The sequence below is a fragment of the Dasypus novemcinctus genome, chromosome 18, assembly GCF_030445035.2.
Source record: "Dasypus novemcinctus isolate mDasNov1 chromosome 18, mDasNov1.1.hap2, whole genome shotgun sequence".
Lineage (NCBI taxonomy): Eukaryota > Metazoa > Chordata > Mammalia > Cingulata > Dasypodidae > Dasypus > Dasypus novemcinctus.
This window is the reverse complement of record NC_080690.1, coordinates 60,997,766-61,015,233: the sequence shown is the minus strand read 5'-3', so window position 1 is coordinate 61,015,233 and position 17,468 is coordinate 60,997,766. Positions and strand designations below refer to the sequence as shown.

The following is a 17,468-nucleotide window of genomic DNA, read 5'->3' as shown; positions in this document are numbered from 1 at the left end:
AAGTTATCTAATTTGTTGGTGAACAGTTGTTCATAGTATCCTCTTATAATCCTTTTTATTTGGGATGGTTCAGTAGTAATATCCCCCCTTTTATTTCTGATTTAAGAAATATTTGTGTCCTCTCTCTTTTTTCTTTTTCTAGCTAAAGGTTTGTTGATTTTATTGATCTTTTCAAAGAACCAATGTTTGGTTTTGTTGATTCCCTCTATTGGTTCTTGTATTCTCTGTTTCATATATTTCTGCTCTAAGTTTTGTTATTTCCTTCCTTCTATTCACTTTGGGTTTAGTTTGCTCTTCTTTTTCTAGATCCTCCAGTTGTGAGTGTAGGTATCTGATTTGGGATTTCCCTTCTTTTTTAACGTAAACATGTATAGCTATACATCCCTCTGAGCACTGCCTTCACTGCATCCATAAGTTTTGGTAGGTTGTGTTTTCATTTTCACTTGCCTCAAGATATTTCCTAATTTCCCTGTAATTTCCTCCTTGATTCATTGGTTTTTAAAGAATGTGTTGCGGGCTGCGGACTTGGCCCAGTGGTTAGGGCATCCATCTACCACATGGGAGGTCCGAGGTTCAAACCCCGGGCCTCTTTGACCCGTGTGAAGCTGGCCCATGCGCAGTGCTGATGCGCGCAAGGAGTGCCCTGCTACGCAGGGCTGTCCCCGTGTAGGGGAGCCCCACGCGCAAGGAGTGCGCCTCGTAAGGAGAGCCGCCCAGCACAAAAGAAAGTGCAGCCTGCCCAGGAATGGTGCTGCACACACAGAGAACTGACACAACAAGATAACACAACAAAAAGAAACACAGATTCCCATGCGGCTGACAACAAAAGAAGCGGACAAAGAAGACGCAGCAAATAAACAGAGAGAACAGAAAACTGGGGGGAGGGTGGGAAGAGGAGAAAAATAAATAAATAAATACATCTTTTTTAAAAAAATAATGTGTTGCTTAATTTCCACATATTTGTGAGTTTTCCAGTTCTTCCTCTGTTATTAATATCTAGCTTTGTCCCATTGGGGTTGGAGAAGATATAGTGAATGAATCTCTTTCTTAATTTATTGAGACTCGTTTTATGACCTAATATATGGTCTATCCTGGAGGATGATCCATTTGCATTAGAGAAGAAGGTATGTTCTGCTGTAGTTGTGTGGAGTGTTATCTATATATGTCTGTTAATTCTAGTTGGTTTATAGTATCATTCAAATCTTCTATTTCCTTTTTTTTTTAAGATTTATTTATTTATTTATTTCTCTCCCCTTTCCCCCCCTGCCCCAGTTGTCTGTTCTTGTGTCTATTTGCTGCGTCTTCTTCTTTGTTCACTTCTGTTGTTGTCAGCAGCACAGGAATCTGTGTTTCTTTTTGTTGCATCATCTTGTTCTGTCAGCTCTCCTTGTGGGCCGCGCCATTCTTAGGCAGGCTGCACTTTCTTTCGCGCTGGGTGGCTCTCCTTACGGGTAGCACTCCTTGCGCGTGGGGCTCCCCCTACACGGGGACAGCCCTGTGTGGCACGGCACTCCTTGCGCGCATCAACACTGCACGTGGGCCAGCTCCACACGGGTCAAGGAGGCCCAGGGTTTGAACCGTGAACCTCCCATATGGTAGACGGACGCCGTAACCACTGGGCCATGTCCGCTTCCCTCTTCTATTTCCTTATTGATCTTCTATCTAAATGTTCTGTCCATTATTGAAAGTGACATATAAAAGTCTCCTACTATTAATATAGAATCATCTATTTTCCCCTTCAAATATGTCAATATTTGCTTCAAACATGTTGGGGCTCTGCCAAAAGGTGGATATATATTTATAATTGTTATGTCTACTTATTGAATTGATCCCTTTATTGGTATATACTGACCTTCATTGTCCTAACAATTTTTGGCTTAAAGTCTGTTTTGTATGATATTAGTGCAGCTACTACAGCTCTGTTTTGGTTACTATTTGCACGGTATATTTTTTTCCATCCTTCTAAGAATCTTAAGTGCATCTTTCTATCACATCCTGACATACAAAAAATAGAAATAATTAAGTTGAGAGAGAGATACTCTCCTTGAAAACAATTTTGGATGTAGATTTTGGCTCAAATACACAGAAAGTCCATAAAGATTTTTAAATAGTTGTACTGGCAAAAGCACCACCAGACTAGAATAAAGGAGACTGAGACTTTAAAAATATTGCTAGGTACCCGGCTTTCTACAGGCAGGAAGTTGGCTGAGAAAGGGACTAAGATGGCATATTTTCCAGTACCTCTCAGAAGGGTCCAGGAAGGGAGGAGAAAATGAAGGACATCTCGGAGAGCATAGCCAAAATAGTGAAAAACAGTGGACTGGGATGCAACACCCAGAGAACAGAATAAAGGCCTAATCTAAGAAGATTCCCAACCCCCAGAGTTAAAGGCCTAGCAATAAACACCCAGCTGGATTTCAGAATCATTGTAGATTAGTGACTTCTATGTATTTCCCAATTTAAAAAATGGAAGTTCTATTGCAATTATCCTGCTCCTGCTTCAACATTGCATATGATTGTGTGCAAGTCCAGTCATTTTTGTTCTAAGGACTCTAGATCAGGAGGAGCTACTTCCAGAGCTGACATAGATTTCAAGAACCTGAACTTTGAACCTGATACCATGATTGGATTAAACTCTTGAGAGTCCTGGGATGGAAATAAATATATTTTATATGTAGAAGGGACATGAATAATTGTGGAAAGAAGGTAGACTAAGAAAAAGTGATTGCGATGATGGCGCCAGCCTATTACTCCACACTGTGTCCATGGAACTCTGTAGTCTTTGGATAAGGGGATATTATCAGAAGTGATGCAAATAAAAGCTCAGAAAAGCATATTACATTTCCAATTGTCCTTTGGCACTTATGCCATCTCTATGAGATATGTACAGACTAGCCTGATGAAGGAACGAAACACAAGGACCAGAGCCAAGTCTCCCCAGCCAGGATCATCTTAGAGCAGCGTAGAGCCAACTGATTCACATAGAGTAAGAGAGCAGAGAAACCTATCTAATCATCCCAGGCATGAGTTCAATAAACACTTGCTTCTGCATGCCACTGAAGGTTCATGGTTGTTGTTTATGCAGCATTATTGTAGAATAGATAACTTCTCCATTCTTAACTAGTCCTACCTAAGTATTCTCTAGTCCACAGACTAAATTACGCTGGGGTTGGTGTATGCCCAGGAGACCTGAATCTCTGGACTATGTGCCAGCTGGGCCCTGAGCCTCAGCAGAGTTGTAACACTGACTCTCCAGTTCATTGGACTTACCCAGGTCAACTAACAGGGAGGTGAGGGTGGTCAACCACCACACTAGGGAACCAAGAGAGTCTACAACTAGAAGCAGGAGTATCCCATCCATCAGCCATGTGGGGTCTAAGCCCCCACTCAAGGTAGAGGCAAAGTGGACCTCATAATCCCAGGGTCCTCAGAATGGAGGAATAAAACATGGATTAGAGTGGACTTACTGGTATTCTACTATAGAATTATTGTGACTCTAGCAATGGAAGAAACTGTATCATTGAAACGGAGACAGTGGTTGCAGGAGTTGCTGAGAGCAGGGAGAAGGAAGAAGAGGTGTGATATGGGGCATTTTCGGGACTTGGAGTTGTCCTGAATGATATTGCAGAGACAGATGCAGGACACCATATATTCTGCCATAACCCACTGGATGGATTGGGGGAGAGTGTAAACTACAACGTAAACTCTATAATCCATGCTATATAGCAGTGCTTCAAAATGCAGTCATCAAATGCAATGAATGTGACACACTGATGAAAGAGGTTGTTGATGTGGGTGGAGGGGGGCTGGGGAGTGGGGTATATGGGAACCTCATATATATATATATTTTTAAAAGATTTATTTTATTTATTTCTCTCCTCCCCTCCCCACCCCCATTGTTTGCTCTCTGTGTCCATTCACAGTGTGTTCTTCTGTGTCCACTTGCATTCTTGTCATGCGGCACCAGGAATCTGTGCCTCTCTTTTTGTTGCATCATGTTGTTGCATCATCTTGCTGCATCAGCTCTCTGTGTCTGTGGTGCCACTCCTGGGCAGGCTTTTTTTCGTGTGGGCAGCTCTCCTTGTGGGGAGCACTCCTTGTGTGGGGGCTCCCCTACACGGGGGACACCCCGCATGGCACAGCACTCCTTGAGTCCAGCAGCACTGTATGTGGGCCAACTCACCACATGGGCCAGGAGGCCCTGGGTTCGAACCTGGACCTCCTATATGGTAGGCAGATGCTCTATCAGTTGAGCCATGTCCATTTCCCTTATATTTTTTAACGTAACATTTTGTGTGATCTGTAGATCTTTCTATACCCCACAATTTACCTCCAAGGTTTTACCCATAGTATTTACTTTATATTGGTGAGAAGACACAATATTTTTCTTTTTTGGGTTATTTAATTCAATATAATACCCTCAAGGATGACTCATTTTGCGATATGCATCTCTGTTTCATTTATTTTTATAGCTGAATAGTATTGTATTATATGTATTTATCATATATCATTATCCACCCACTGGCTGATGGACACTTAGTCCATTTCCTTATTTTATCAATTGTGAATAATGCTGCTATGAACATTGGAGTTAACAGAACAAATTTGAGAATGTTATCTTATGAACTACAATAAGTATATAATTCTAATACAGGGTATTAATAATCATGTTAGTTTGGGGGAAATACACCAAATGTAAGATATGAGCTATAGTTAGCTGTAATATTTTGATGATGCTCTTTCATAGTTTGTAACAAATGTTTCCCAACAATGCAATTTGTTTGTGTCGGGGCTATGTATGGGATCCCTATACGACGTTGTGCATGTTTGTTTTGTAAGTTCACATCTTTTACTATACACTTACATTTTATGTTTGTTCAAGAATGAATAATATATTTCAATAACATTTTATAAAAATGAAAATAAATAAATACCAAAAAAAAGACTAAATTATAACGATAAATACCAACAACAATACTGAGAGGAAATAATAAGAGTAAAGAGAGCAGAAGAAAAATGTAATTAATGTATACAAATACACATACACATAAAAAGCAAGGAAGAAAATTGCATAGATATTATACTCCTCATTTCTGTAACATGTCACAAGGCCACAATTAATATTTGTATTTCCTTCTACCACTACCAACACTACCAATTCCATGGTTCCTTTTGCCTCTGCCAGAACACTTGCAGGCTGGGTTCTATCCAAATGGTATGACCAAAACTTCTATATCTGAATTATCTGATTCTTCAGTGGTCCTGCCTTTTTTGTGACTGCCATAGCTTTCTTTTTTTTTTTTTAATCATTTCTCTCCCCTTCCCCCCACCCCAGTTGTCTGCTCTCTGTGTCCATTCACTGTGTGTTCTTCTGTGTCCACTTGTATTCTCTTCAGCGACAATGGGAATCTCTGTCTCTTTTTATTGCATCATCTTGCTGTGTCAGCTCTCTGTGTGTGTGTGCAGCACCACTCCTGGGCAGGCTGCACTTTTTTTGCACAGGGCGTCTCTCCTTACAGTATGCACTCCTTGTGCATGGGGCTCCCCTACATGGGGGACACCCTGCGTGGCATGACACTACTTGCTCACATCAGCACTGTGCGTGGGCCAGCTCACCACATGGGTCAGGAGGCCCTGGGTTTGAACCCTGGACCTCCCATGTGGTAGGTAGATACTCTATCGGTTGAGCCAAATCTGCTTCCCTGCTATAGCTTTCCACTAAATTTCCCTATTGCACGTACAAGTTCTGAGAGGCACTCCAGATAATCCACTAAGCTCCAAATAAATTTTTCCTTGCCCCACTGTAGGTCAGCAGCCCAATTTCTCCTTGCTAATCGCAATCATTCACCACAGCTAGCGGTGTTTCTTTGCCTGTTGGTACAGTAGGATGAAAATCCCAAAATGGCTAGGTACAATCTTAAATTCCTTTTCAGTTGAACCATTTGTTGTGTGCCCTGTTGAACGTTTTCCTCCCTTGGGAAAAAAGACCACCAAAACTACAGAGCTTGAACTTGCAAGAAGGGGGAAAATGCAAGTGAGTTATTAGTGAGAGGGCCTAAGCCCAAATCCACCACTGATTTTTTAATCCTATGGGAGAAACAGGGCCATATATCAGTCACAGATTCAAAGCTTATCCAATTAATACATCCTGCAAGACAGAACACCATTTTCTAACTGAATCTTTAAAATCTTTAGAAGGCCATTCTATCAAGTCAACTCCTTCTAGATGTTTAGACACATTATACCAGTGAATTCCATGAACAAGAATACATTGCACACTTCCTTTGCTGTAAGTTCCTTGATCAGAAGCAATATTTTGCAGTATAACATAACTGTCAATCATGCCTTCTTTAAATCAATGGATTAAAGTGCTGGCAGACGCATTATGAGCAGGGAAAGAAATCCATGTGCAGATTATGTGTCTATTTTAGTTAGGAGAAATGGTTGGCCCCTCCATGAAGAAGGGGGCTTACTGTAATCAATCTGCCACTAAATTGCTGGCCTATATCCACTATATTGACATCTTGGCATTTGTCTCTTTTGTGGGCAGGTTAGGCTCTTAGGATTGGAGGTAGTAAGGTTAGCCTTGTTGAAGTTAAATCTGTGTTATTCAGCTCAGGCATAACCTCCACCCCTGCCACTATTTTGTATATGAACCTACTGAGGAAGTCGTTGGGTGACTGGGGACATAGACTGAGCAAAATCCACAGTATGCACTCCATATGTGATCATCGAGCACCTCCTCTGCACTGGATGCTCCTTGAAAATATTCACATTTGAAGAAAAAAAAAAAGTTGCATTCTACGCACATTTGAGAGGTTCTATCCAAATACCTCTTCCTCAGATCTCCTTTTTACCAATCTTTTCATCCCATTCTTTCCAACTCCCTGAAAATTTAGCCAAATGATTTACCTCTTCCCATGAGTTAGTGTATATTACCTACTTCCAGCCATCTCTAGTCAAGTCAAAGCAAACAATCAAATGTGTTGCTCAAAATTCTGCTCACTGTAAGAATTTCCCTCCAGTCCAAGTGAACTTAGGGACACTTCTGACTGACTCTGGAATGCTTCAGCAGTCCCTCTCAAGTTGGGACCAGCAAATCATTTTTAACAAAATGTAAACCTCTTTCATCAACTGATAATTAGAAACATCCCCTGAAGCCAAAAGTGTAAATGGAAAAAGAAGAGACAATGTGTCAAGAGTCGATGTCACCAAAAGCTGAACTTCCTGCTCCTTCACTTTGCTTGTTTTTAATATTCATATACCCTTTCCACTTGATAATAGATTGCTGCTGCACACATTTGACTTTATGGCTTAGTAGATAAGACAATAAATACCCAGCTCATGATAGCCAGCACATATGGTGCAGATCATATGGTCATTTGATGTCCCATGAGCAGGCCTCAGTCTGTACTAGGGGACAGTAGTAAGCTAGGAGCTACTTCTCCAGAGAATAATTATCTGCAGAAGAGAGCTTGTCTTTGTTCCAAAACCCTTGAGGTGCTTTAAATCTCCTATTGGGGTTTGCCAGGGGCTCCACATAGCATCCCTTTGTGTATCATTGGATCTGTTGTATCATATGACCCAAGTGGCAGAATAGCCACTAGACTTTATAGAACCTTCTCTTCCTCTAGCCATTACTCAAAATACAGATATTCAGTAAATGGTCAGAGCAGTAGACTCAATGTGATATATGTTGCCTACAAAATCCAAGAAGTTGCATTAAATATTATGATTCTTTTTTGGTTCTAGGTGGTTCATTGTGCAGCAACCTGTCTTTTACCTTGGAGCAATATCTCAATGTCCTCTCAACCATTGGAGCCTAGAAATAGCAGCAAAGTTTTGTAGTGTTGATCTTCTACCAACAGTTCATATGTTTTGTTTTGTTTTGAGGTACTGGGGACCAGGGATTGAACTTGGGACCTCATATGTGGGCAGCCAATGCTCAACCACTGAGCCACATTGGTTCCCCTGAGTTGGTTTTTTTGATTGATTTGTTTGCTGTTTGTTTTTGTCGTTGTTTAGGGAACATTGGGAACCAAACCTGGGACCTCCCATGTGGGAGCAGGTGCTCAACTGCTTGAGCCACATCTTTCCTCATATACCTTTTTTTTTTAAGATTTATTTATTTATTTCTCTCCCTTTCCCCTGCCCACCCCAGTTATCTGTTCTCTGTGTCTATTTGCTGTGTCTTCTTTGTCCGCTTCTGTTGTTGTCATGCGGCACAGGAATCTGTTTCTTTTTGTTGCGTCATCTTGTTGTGTCAGTTCTCCATGTGTGCGGCACCATTCCTGGGCAGGCTGCACTTTTTTCATGCTGGGCAGCTCTCTTTACGGGGCGCACTCCCTGCGCGTGGGGCTCCCCTACATGGGGGCACACCTGTGTGGCACAGCACTCCTTGCACACATCAGCACTGTGCATGGGCCAGTTCCACATGGGTCAAGGAGGCCCAAGGTTTGAACCTCTGACCTCCCATGTGATAGACGGATGCCCTAACCACTGGGCCAAGTCCACCGCCTCATATACATTTTAATAAGGCACCTGTAGAACTTACTACTCCCTACCCATCAGGTACACCATCAATGTAGAGGACTAATGTGATATTCTTTGGAAAGAATATCTGTGTAGGTCTCTGTGTAGTATATTAACAAAAAGCAAAAATGTTGACATAGCTCTGAAAATTGGTACAGAGAAACAAGTCAATAGGTGCCAAGTCAGTAGGTGCATCACCAGTTTCCAAGAGCTGTGTTGATTTGCTTCGTTGAAAATACCACATCTGAAACAGATGTGTCATAGGAATCATTGTTTTACTAAGTTTACAATAATCCAGACTTTCCTCAAGAACCATCCATCTTTTGCACAGGCCCAGTAGGGATGTGATCTTTTAGGTCTTTGATGGTGGCACAATTTCTGCAGTTTTCCTAAGATCAGGACATTGCTTTTGCCAAAAGCTCCCTGCATGTCAAAACATTCTGATTCCACTTTGTCCGTGTCATGCCTCCCCACAAATATGTCTGTGTCCTAATTCCCAGATCTTGTGAATATTACCCTGTATGACAAAAGGGTCTTTGCAGACGGAATTAAGTTAAGGGATATTGAGATGGGAATATTACCCTAGTTTGACTGGATGGGCCTGACATAATCACAAGGGTGCTTACAAGAAGGAGGCAGGAGTCAGAGTGAGAGCCAAGATGATGGAAGCAGAGTTTGAAGTGATGGTCTTTGAAGATGGAGGAAGGGACCATAAGCCGAGGTGGCTACTAGAATCTGTCAAGGAGACAGATCCTCACCTCAGGCCTCCAGAAGGAAACAGCCCTACCAACACCCTGATTTCAGCCCAATGAAATTGATTTCAGACTTCGGACCTCCAGAACTCTAAGATAATAAAAGTATGTTTTTTTAAGCCATCGAGTTTGCAATGCTTTGGTACAGCAGCCATAGGAAACTAGTAAATCCCTGAAGTCCATTTCAGGAAATGTATCCTAGCTCAGCTCTGCTGGTCAAGCACTATGACTTGGGCTTTGGGTCTCTGCTATTCTGAGAAATCAGGAAGACCATCTCAGATGTGGCCTTCCCCCAGTCATCCTCTGCCTAGAAGAGAACCACAAGTGACCCCTTCCAGGATACTATTGCTCCCTCACCCAGGATTTCTCAAAGCCCTTATGAAGGAGGTGTCCTCTGGGCACTCTTGGGAGCTGTAGCAGGGAAGAGGCTATTGAGTCTTTGCACGTGTTAAATCCACTCCACATTCCTATCTCCCTTGGATTCGTTTCTCTCAATCAGGCTAAGAAAGTTCTGGTATCTCAAGTTTATTGAGTGTAGGACACTGCTGGGTGGAAGTTTCTGTCAATCACCATATCAGTTCTTAGACAACTGAGTCTTAGATCCATTGAGTGACATGTTCACAGTTGCTCAGCTAAAAAGTAGCCATACCCAAGATTGAATCCAATCTGTTTGACTCTTTTCTCACCTTTGTGTCCTTTCCACATTCTAGAAACAGGTGAGAACAGTCAAGTAGGAAGTAATTCAACCTCCAGAGCCTAGTGTGTTTCATTACACAACACAGTTATCACGTTACAAACACTTTCAGATTTGTGTTGGAAGCTTAGGTTCCAATTGCTGGCTGCTTTCCACTGACTGGGGGAAGAAGGTGGGAAGGTAGCCAGAAAGCCACATGTCTTGTTTCGTAACAAGCATGTTAATAACAAACAAGTTCCCATTCAGACTGGAATTATCCACATGCGCTTTCTCTTGGGAGGAGACTATAATCTTTGGCTTATACAATCATCAATGCTTGGTAGTAAAGATTCATGAACTCTTGGGAACCATAATCTCGGTATCAAAGACCTGAAATATTAAAGCCATGATACTTAAATCATAGTCTCTTAGAATCAATATTTTCTAATATGAATCTTCAAAAACTTCTGTATGACCACACATTCCCAAATGGAGAACAAACACACATCTCATTTCTTCAATCAGTTTTTCAAGATACCCATCTAGACTTATTAGACAGAAATCTGGTATCCCTATCTTGAGTACTTCTTGTAGCAGCTCTCACCTACTGTTGCCCAAACATTTAGGACTCTGGACTTAATCCAAAGAAGCAGTCTTCACTCTCATCTCTGCTAGTAGGGCTGTAACTGGTAACCTCTGAGCGTGATTTGATGGTAGCAGTCAAAATTATAATCATTTGACTCTGCAATTCCACATCTAATAATGTATTCTGCAGATGTCCTTGAATGAGTACAAAATGACCTCTGCGCAAGCTTATTTATTGCAGCTTCGTTAAGTAGAGAAAGATTGGAAATGACGCAACTGTTCATCAGTAGAAGACTGACTAAATAAATTGTGATATACCCATACCATGGAATACTGTGTCAGTTGAGATGCTGGCAGGAAAGGTAAGTCAAACACAAGTAGGGTAATTGATAAGACTATTTATAAAGTTGAGGGCATCGTCAAGGGAAATCCAACAAGGGATGGTCAAAACACTTGGGCACTAGTAAACTTTGCCGGTCCTAGCCCAGAAAGTGCAAAGGGAAGGAGTGGTTACTAGAACCCAGTGAGACTTTTTATACCAAGAGGGCCAGAAGGAGTCATGGGCAAAGAAAGTTACATGGTCACGCCTGAAAGTGGAGGAGAGGGAAGTGCGGTCCTCCCATAGGAAAAGGACCAGTGAGAGGGAAGAAAATATTTTGAAAATAATACAGTCTACCACAGACAAGACAGGCCTCAGACTTCTAGCTCTCCTAGCATCACATGGAGAATGCTTATCAGAGAATAAAGTCAAAAAGAGCGAAGAGATGGAGAGAAATAAAATCCTAAGGACATTACTAAAGGCCTGAGGTCAGAGCACCTGCCTCTTCTTGACCTAATGCATAGCTCCTAAAAATACATTCCCAGTTTTACTTAATCTAGTTTGAATTAGATTCCCATCACTTATAAACAGTAGAAGTTCTAAGCCCAGATCTTTGGAGAGAAAGCCTTTGTTAGGTTCTTATACCCTCCCCCCCAGGACCTTGAGTAGTGATTCAACTCACATTCGAAAATCTAACCCATGAGCTCTCTCTGGAAGGATAAAGATATGTTCCAAAGGGACCACCTGCCTCCACAAAGAGACACAGAAGTCAAAAGCATTGTCTTTTCCCAACATTATATTATGACAATTTGAAAATATAGAAAAACTCAAAAAGAAATATAATATCCCTAGATTCTATTATATATTAAGCATTTCTATACTTGCTTTACAACATACCTATCCATTTATCCATTCATCCATCAATCCATCTGGGTTTTTGTCTTGTTTTGTTGTTTTGTCTTTTGATGCCTTTCAAAGTAAATTGTAGACACCGGGTGCATCCATCCTTTAATAACTGAGCAAAGAACATCATTTTAAAATTCATCATATAATGAGACATCCCCTGACACCTAGAAACAAAGTTTTATTACTAGAATAAGAATCTGAGAATCTCAGACTCCCCAAATGTTAGAATCAAGGGCTACCCAGAAATTTAGAATGCAAGATCTTTCCGATGATGTCTGCCGCTTCTCCATGTTGGCAAATCTATGCTACAAAGGTGAGATTACTTTCCAGCACCGTCACCAATCATTCCTAGCCACAGACCAACTTGGTCTGTTCACACAAAGCTCCTCCACGGAAAGGGTTTGAGTTTGGCTGACTGCCACCAACAGGGAGAAAAAACAAAAAAGAGGGAATGAAGCTTAATCCTCATAATCCCTCAACAAATAGGGGAAATGAGTGTGACACAAACAGCACTGGGGGCAAAGACAGGAAGGGCCTTCCATCTGCCAATTCCCCAGATTTCACCTGTCCAAGCCTGCACTTGCTCATCCCTGCCCCAGACCCTGGAAGAACCACTCCCACTTAGCAAGGAAGCCCATTTCGTTGGTCAATTTAAACTGAAGTCCCAGGCATCTCTGGGAGGTCTAGCTGGGAAGGCAGGAATGCAGGCTCCGCAACAGCTCCCTGTATGATCTTGGGTTTGGGGATGGCCACCACTTCCTCATTCATGAGTCTGCCAAGAAAAATGCAAACAGAAGGTTTGGAAACTGTCAATGGCTGCAGAATCATAACTGCGTGTGCCCACTGCTCCCTACATGTCAGGCACTATATTCTAAACATTTTAAATTTTCCAAAGTCATCCTTACAACAACCCAAGAGTTAGTTGCTATTATTATCCTCACTATCCAGATGAGTAAACTGAGGCTCAGAGAAATGAAGTTACGTGCCCAGAGTCGACACTCTTATCCACCACACTATCCTGGGGTAATACGGAGCAAAAGGGGTCAGACACAGAACACGTCCTGCATGATTCCATGATTCCCTTTATATAAAGAACAAAACTAGTTAAACTAAACCCATGATACTTGAAGTCAAGATAGCGGTTTCCCACGATGGGGATGGAGTGGCATAGGGGGCATCTGAAGTGCAGGTTGGTGGTTCAGGGATTTGTTCAGCTGGTGAGATTTCTTTGAGCTATACCTCTATGATATGTGCATTTTTCTTTACATATGATATAGCACTTTTTAATAAGATACATTAAATGTAAGGTAACTACTCAAGGAAAATAATTAGAATGCTTTATATAATTTCAAGACCAATTGAGGGGGAAAATGGGTGTAGTAGTTTGATATGGTCATGAATTCTAAAAATAGATACTGGATTATGTTTGTAATCTGGTCTGTACCTGGGCGCAATTGAGTTATGCCCAGGCAAAACTGGGCCACGTCATTAGGGCATTGAGTCCCCATGCGTTGGTTGGTGGGGACTCACAGATAAAAGGCATGGTAAAGGACAGATTTGAGGTTTTTTGATGTTGGGGTTTGATGCTGAAGCCTTAAGCTGAAGCCCTGGGAAGTAACCTCACAGAGGAAAGAGAAGCAAGCCCAAGAAGAGAGGAAACCTGAGCCCAGGAAGAAGCAAGACCTGGGAAGAAAGGAAACCTGAACCCAGAGAGAAGCAAGACCTTGGAAGGGAGGAACCCAGGAAGCCTGAACTCTCCCAGCCAACAGCAGACATCTTGCTCCAACATATGAAGACAGACTTTGGTGAGGGAAGTAATTCATGCTTATGACCTGGTATCTGTAGGCTCCTACCCCAAATAAATATCCTTTATAAAAATCAACCAGGGAAGCAGACTTGGCCCAATGGATAGGGCATCTGCCTACCACATGGGAAGTCCGAGGTTCAAACCCCGGGCCTCCTTGACCCATGTGGAGCTGGCCCATGTGCAGTGCTGATGTGCGCAAGGATTGCCGTGCCACACAGGGATGTCTCCCGTGTAGGGGAGCCCCACATGCAAGGAGTGCGCCCCATAAGGAGAGCCACCCAGCATGAAAGAAAGCAGCCTGCCCAAGAACGGCACCACACACATGGAGAGCTGACACAACAATATGACACAACAAAAAGGAACACAGATTCCCGGTGCCACTGATAAGGATAGAAGCAGTCACAGAAGAAAAACACACAGCGAATGAACACAGAGAGCAGACAGTGGGGGGAGGGGGGCGGAGGGGAGAGACATAAATAAAAAATAAATCTTAAAAAAAAAAACAACCAATTGATGGTACTTTGCATCAGCACACTTTGGCTGACTAATACAATGGCCATAAAGAAAACTCAGTCTAATAGAAGTTTCACAATAAGTGACAAAGTTTAATGAAAAAGAACAGGGCTGTGGGAAGCATATGTGGCTCCAGCGATTGGGCTCCTGTCTACCATAAGGGAGGTCCAGGGTTTGATTCCTGGGGCGTCCTGGTGAAGGCAAGCTGGTCCACACAGTGAGCTGGCCCAAGCGGAGAGCTGGCACCACAAGCTGACAAAACAAAAAGAGACACAGAAGAGAGACAATAAGAGATGTAGCAGACCAGGGAGCTGAGGTGGCACAAGAGACTGAGCACCTCTTACCACTCCAGAAGGGCCCAGGATCAGTTCCCAGTGCTGCCTAAAGAAAAGATAAGCAGACACAGAAGAACGCACAGCAATGGACAGAGAGCAGACAGCAGGGCAGGTCGGGGCAGGGGAGGAAGAAATAAATAAATCTTTAAAAAAAGAATAGGCCTAGTAAATAGAAAGCACAAAATAAAATGATAAAAATGAATCCATATGTGTCTGCATTTCAATAAATAAAAACTGACTATACCCCCCAGCTAATAGACAAATATGCATAGATTGAATAAAAAATAGGGAACAGATGTAGCTCAATGGTTGAGCACCTGCTTCCCATGTGCAAGGTTCTGGGGTCAATTACCAGTACTCCCCCCCCAAAAAAAAATCTCATAAGGCAAAAGAAGGATAAAGGTAAAGGAATGGGAAATGATATATCAATACCACCCTATCACTTACTAAACGTCAGTGTGGCTATACTTATTTGAGACAAAATTGACATTATGTAGAAAAAAAAATGAATAAGAGGAACATTGTGGTGAAAGAAACAATTCACCAGGAAGATATAACAATCCTGACCCATAGCAATGGAGTCCTAAAATACATAAATCAAAACATGGAAGAATCACAAGGAAAAAGTAAGAAATCCACTATCATAATGGGAGATATTAGCGTACCACAACAGGAACTGATAAACCAAACAGAAAAAATTAGTAAAGGTACACAATATTTGAAAAAGTTGCCTCATTAGGTTGATTCGATTCACAACTACAGAACCCTAAACTCTGAGAGAGTCATCATTATTTTCCAGCACACATGGAGCTTGTACAAATGTCAGCCACATATCAGGCCAACAAGCAAACCTTAATAAATACTGAAAGAATAATATAGATCATATGCTCTGTCTGAAATGCAAAAACAAAAAATTAGAAATAAATAACAATGAAGAAAAAAATGTCTATAAACATACTTCTGCATAGTGGATGGGTCAAGTAGAAATCAAATTGGAAATTAGAAATTTTTAGTGCTGAATGATGAAATCTCTACATCTCAAAATTAAGGGACAATCCCCTAAAGAATTGAAAGCAGGACTTGAACAGATATCTGCACACCAATGTTCATAATGATATTATTCACAATTGCCAAAGGGTGGAAGCAACCCAAGTGTCCATCAACAGAAGAATGGATAAACAAAATGTGGTCTCTCCATACAATAGAATATCATCCAGCCGTATAAAGGAATGAAGTTCAGATGCATGCAATAACATGGATTTACCTGAAAGACATCGTATTGAGTGAAATGAGCCAGACACAAAAGGATAAACACTGTATGATCTCACATATATGAAATAAATAGAACATGAATAGTCGTAGCATCTGAAACTAGAATATAGGTTACCATGAGCTGAGTGGAGGTGAGGAATGGAAATTAATGCTTAACTGATGCCAAGTTTCTGTTTGGGGTGATGGAAAAGTTTTGTTAATGGAAGGTGGTGATGGTGGCACAATATTGTGAATGAAACACCATTGAATTGCATATTTGAATGTGGTTAGAAGGGGGAAATTTTAGGTTATATATATGTTTCCAACATTTTTTTAATGTAAAAAAAGAAACAAACACTAAGAATTATGCAATACAAAGTGGGAGCCCAATATAAACTGTGGATTATAGTTAATAACATAATTAAAATACTATTGTTTCATCAATTATAACAAAGGTACCAAACTAATACAGAATGTTAATAATAGGGAAAACTGTGAGGGGAAGAACTCTGTAGTTTCTGAATGATTTTTCTGTAAACCCACAACTGCTATAATTTTTTTTAATGAAAGAAAAAAAAAAAACATAGGGGATGCAGGTAAAGCAGACCTTAAAGGGAAATTATTAGATTTATTTGCTTATCTATGGAAATAAGAAAGCTGAACATCAATGAGTTTTACATCCATTACAGGAAAATAAAAAATAACAGAGTAAACCTTTTTAAAAGGATGAAAAAAGGGAAGTGGATGCAGCTCAACTGATAGAGCATCCACCTACCATATGGAGGGTCCAGGGTTCGATACCCAGGGCCTCCTGACCTGTGTGGTGAGCTGGCCCATGCGCAATACTGCTGCATGCGAGGAGTGCTGTGTCACAGAGGGATGCCCCACGTGCAAGGATTGCACCCCGCAAGGAGAGCCACCCCACATGAAAAAAGCGCAGCCCACCCAGGAGTGGTGCCGCACACACAGATAACTGATGCTGCAAGATAACACAACAAAAAAGAGACACAGTTTCCCTCTGCCACCTGACAATGCAAGCAGATGCAGAAGAACACACAATGAATGGACACAGAGAGCAGGCAACAGGGGGGAAGGGGAGAGAAATAAATAAAAATAAATTTTTTTAAAAAGTCCTTTAAATAAAAGGTTTAAAAAGAAATAAAGAATAAACATAGTAGCATAAATTAATGAAGCAGGGAACATCAATAACAACAAAAAAGGGGGAGCTGAGAGAACCTATGAAACCAAAAACGGGTCAGTTTAAAAGAAAAAAAAAATTAACTCCTTATAATATTCATGGTAGACAGAATTCTAATGGCCCCTGGTGTTGTGGGAAATTGGCTTACCTATTTGTTGCTTCCTGTTATTGTACAAAATGTTCTAAGTTGTTTCCTGTTATTGTAAATTACCTTATTGTAGATGTTGCAAGTTGCTTCCTATAGCCCACAGCTGCTCCTTTAGCTTTCAAATAAATATGATGGGGAAACTAGGGTTGAGGTTCTCAGTTTCAAAAGCTGGGAAGTCCCCTGGTCCCATCTTTGTTTCCTCTCTTGTGTCTTTCTTTCTGTCCTTTTATTTTTTCAGTTCTGCTTCACCTTACCTTCGTGCAGACCTACTGCTGAGCTGGTCTCAGCAAATGGTGCCTGAACGGGGACCCGAAAGGAAGAAGAGCTTCAAGCTAAAAGGTGTTGTCATGGCACAGAGCCCGAAGTGGCTTAGAAGGCCTTACAAGTCCTTGCTGAGTAAGGACACTCTCAGGTATTCTAGTAGGGTTACAATGGGAAATGGAGACTGT

At 41.5% G+C, this 17,468-nt stretch overlaps 1 protein-coding gene across 5 annotated transcripts in view; it reads right to left on the bottom strand.

The window, feature by feature from the left end:
* The window catches only part of EGLN2 (egl-9 family hypoxia inducible factor 2), a 90,539-nt gene that overhangs the window by 38,473 nt on the left and 34,598 nt on the right, over positions 1 to 17,468 (bottom strand). For all 5 annotated transcript variants that reach the window (XR_011646357.1, XR_011646354.1, XR_011646358.1 and 2 more), the window contains one exon: positions 11,759 to 12,539. The gene's annotated coding sequence lies outside the window, so the exon portion shown is untranslated. The remainder of the gene's footprint in view (positions 1 to 11,758; positions 12,540 to 17,468) is intronic.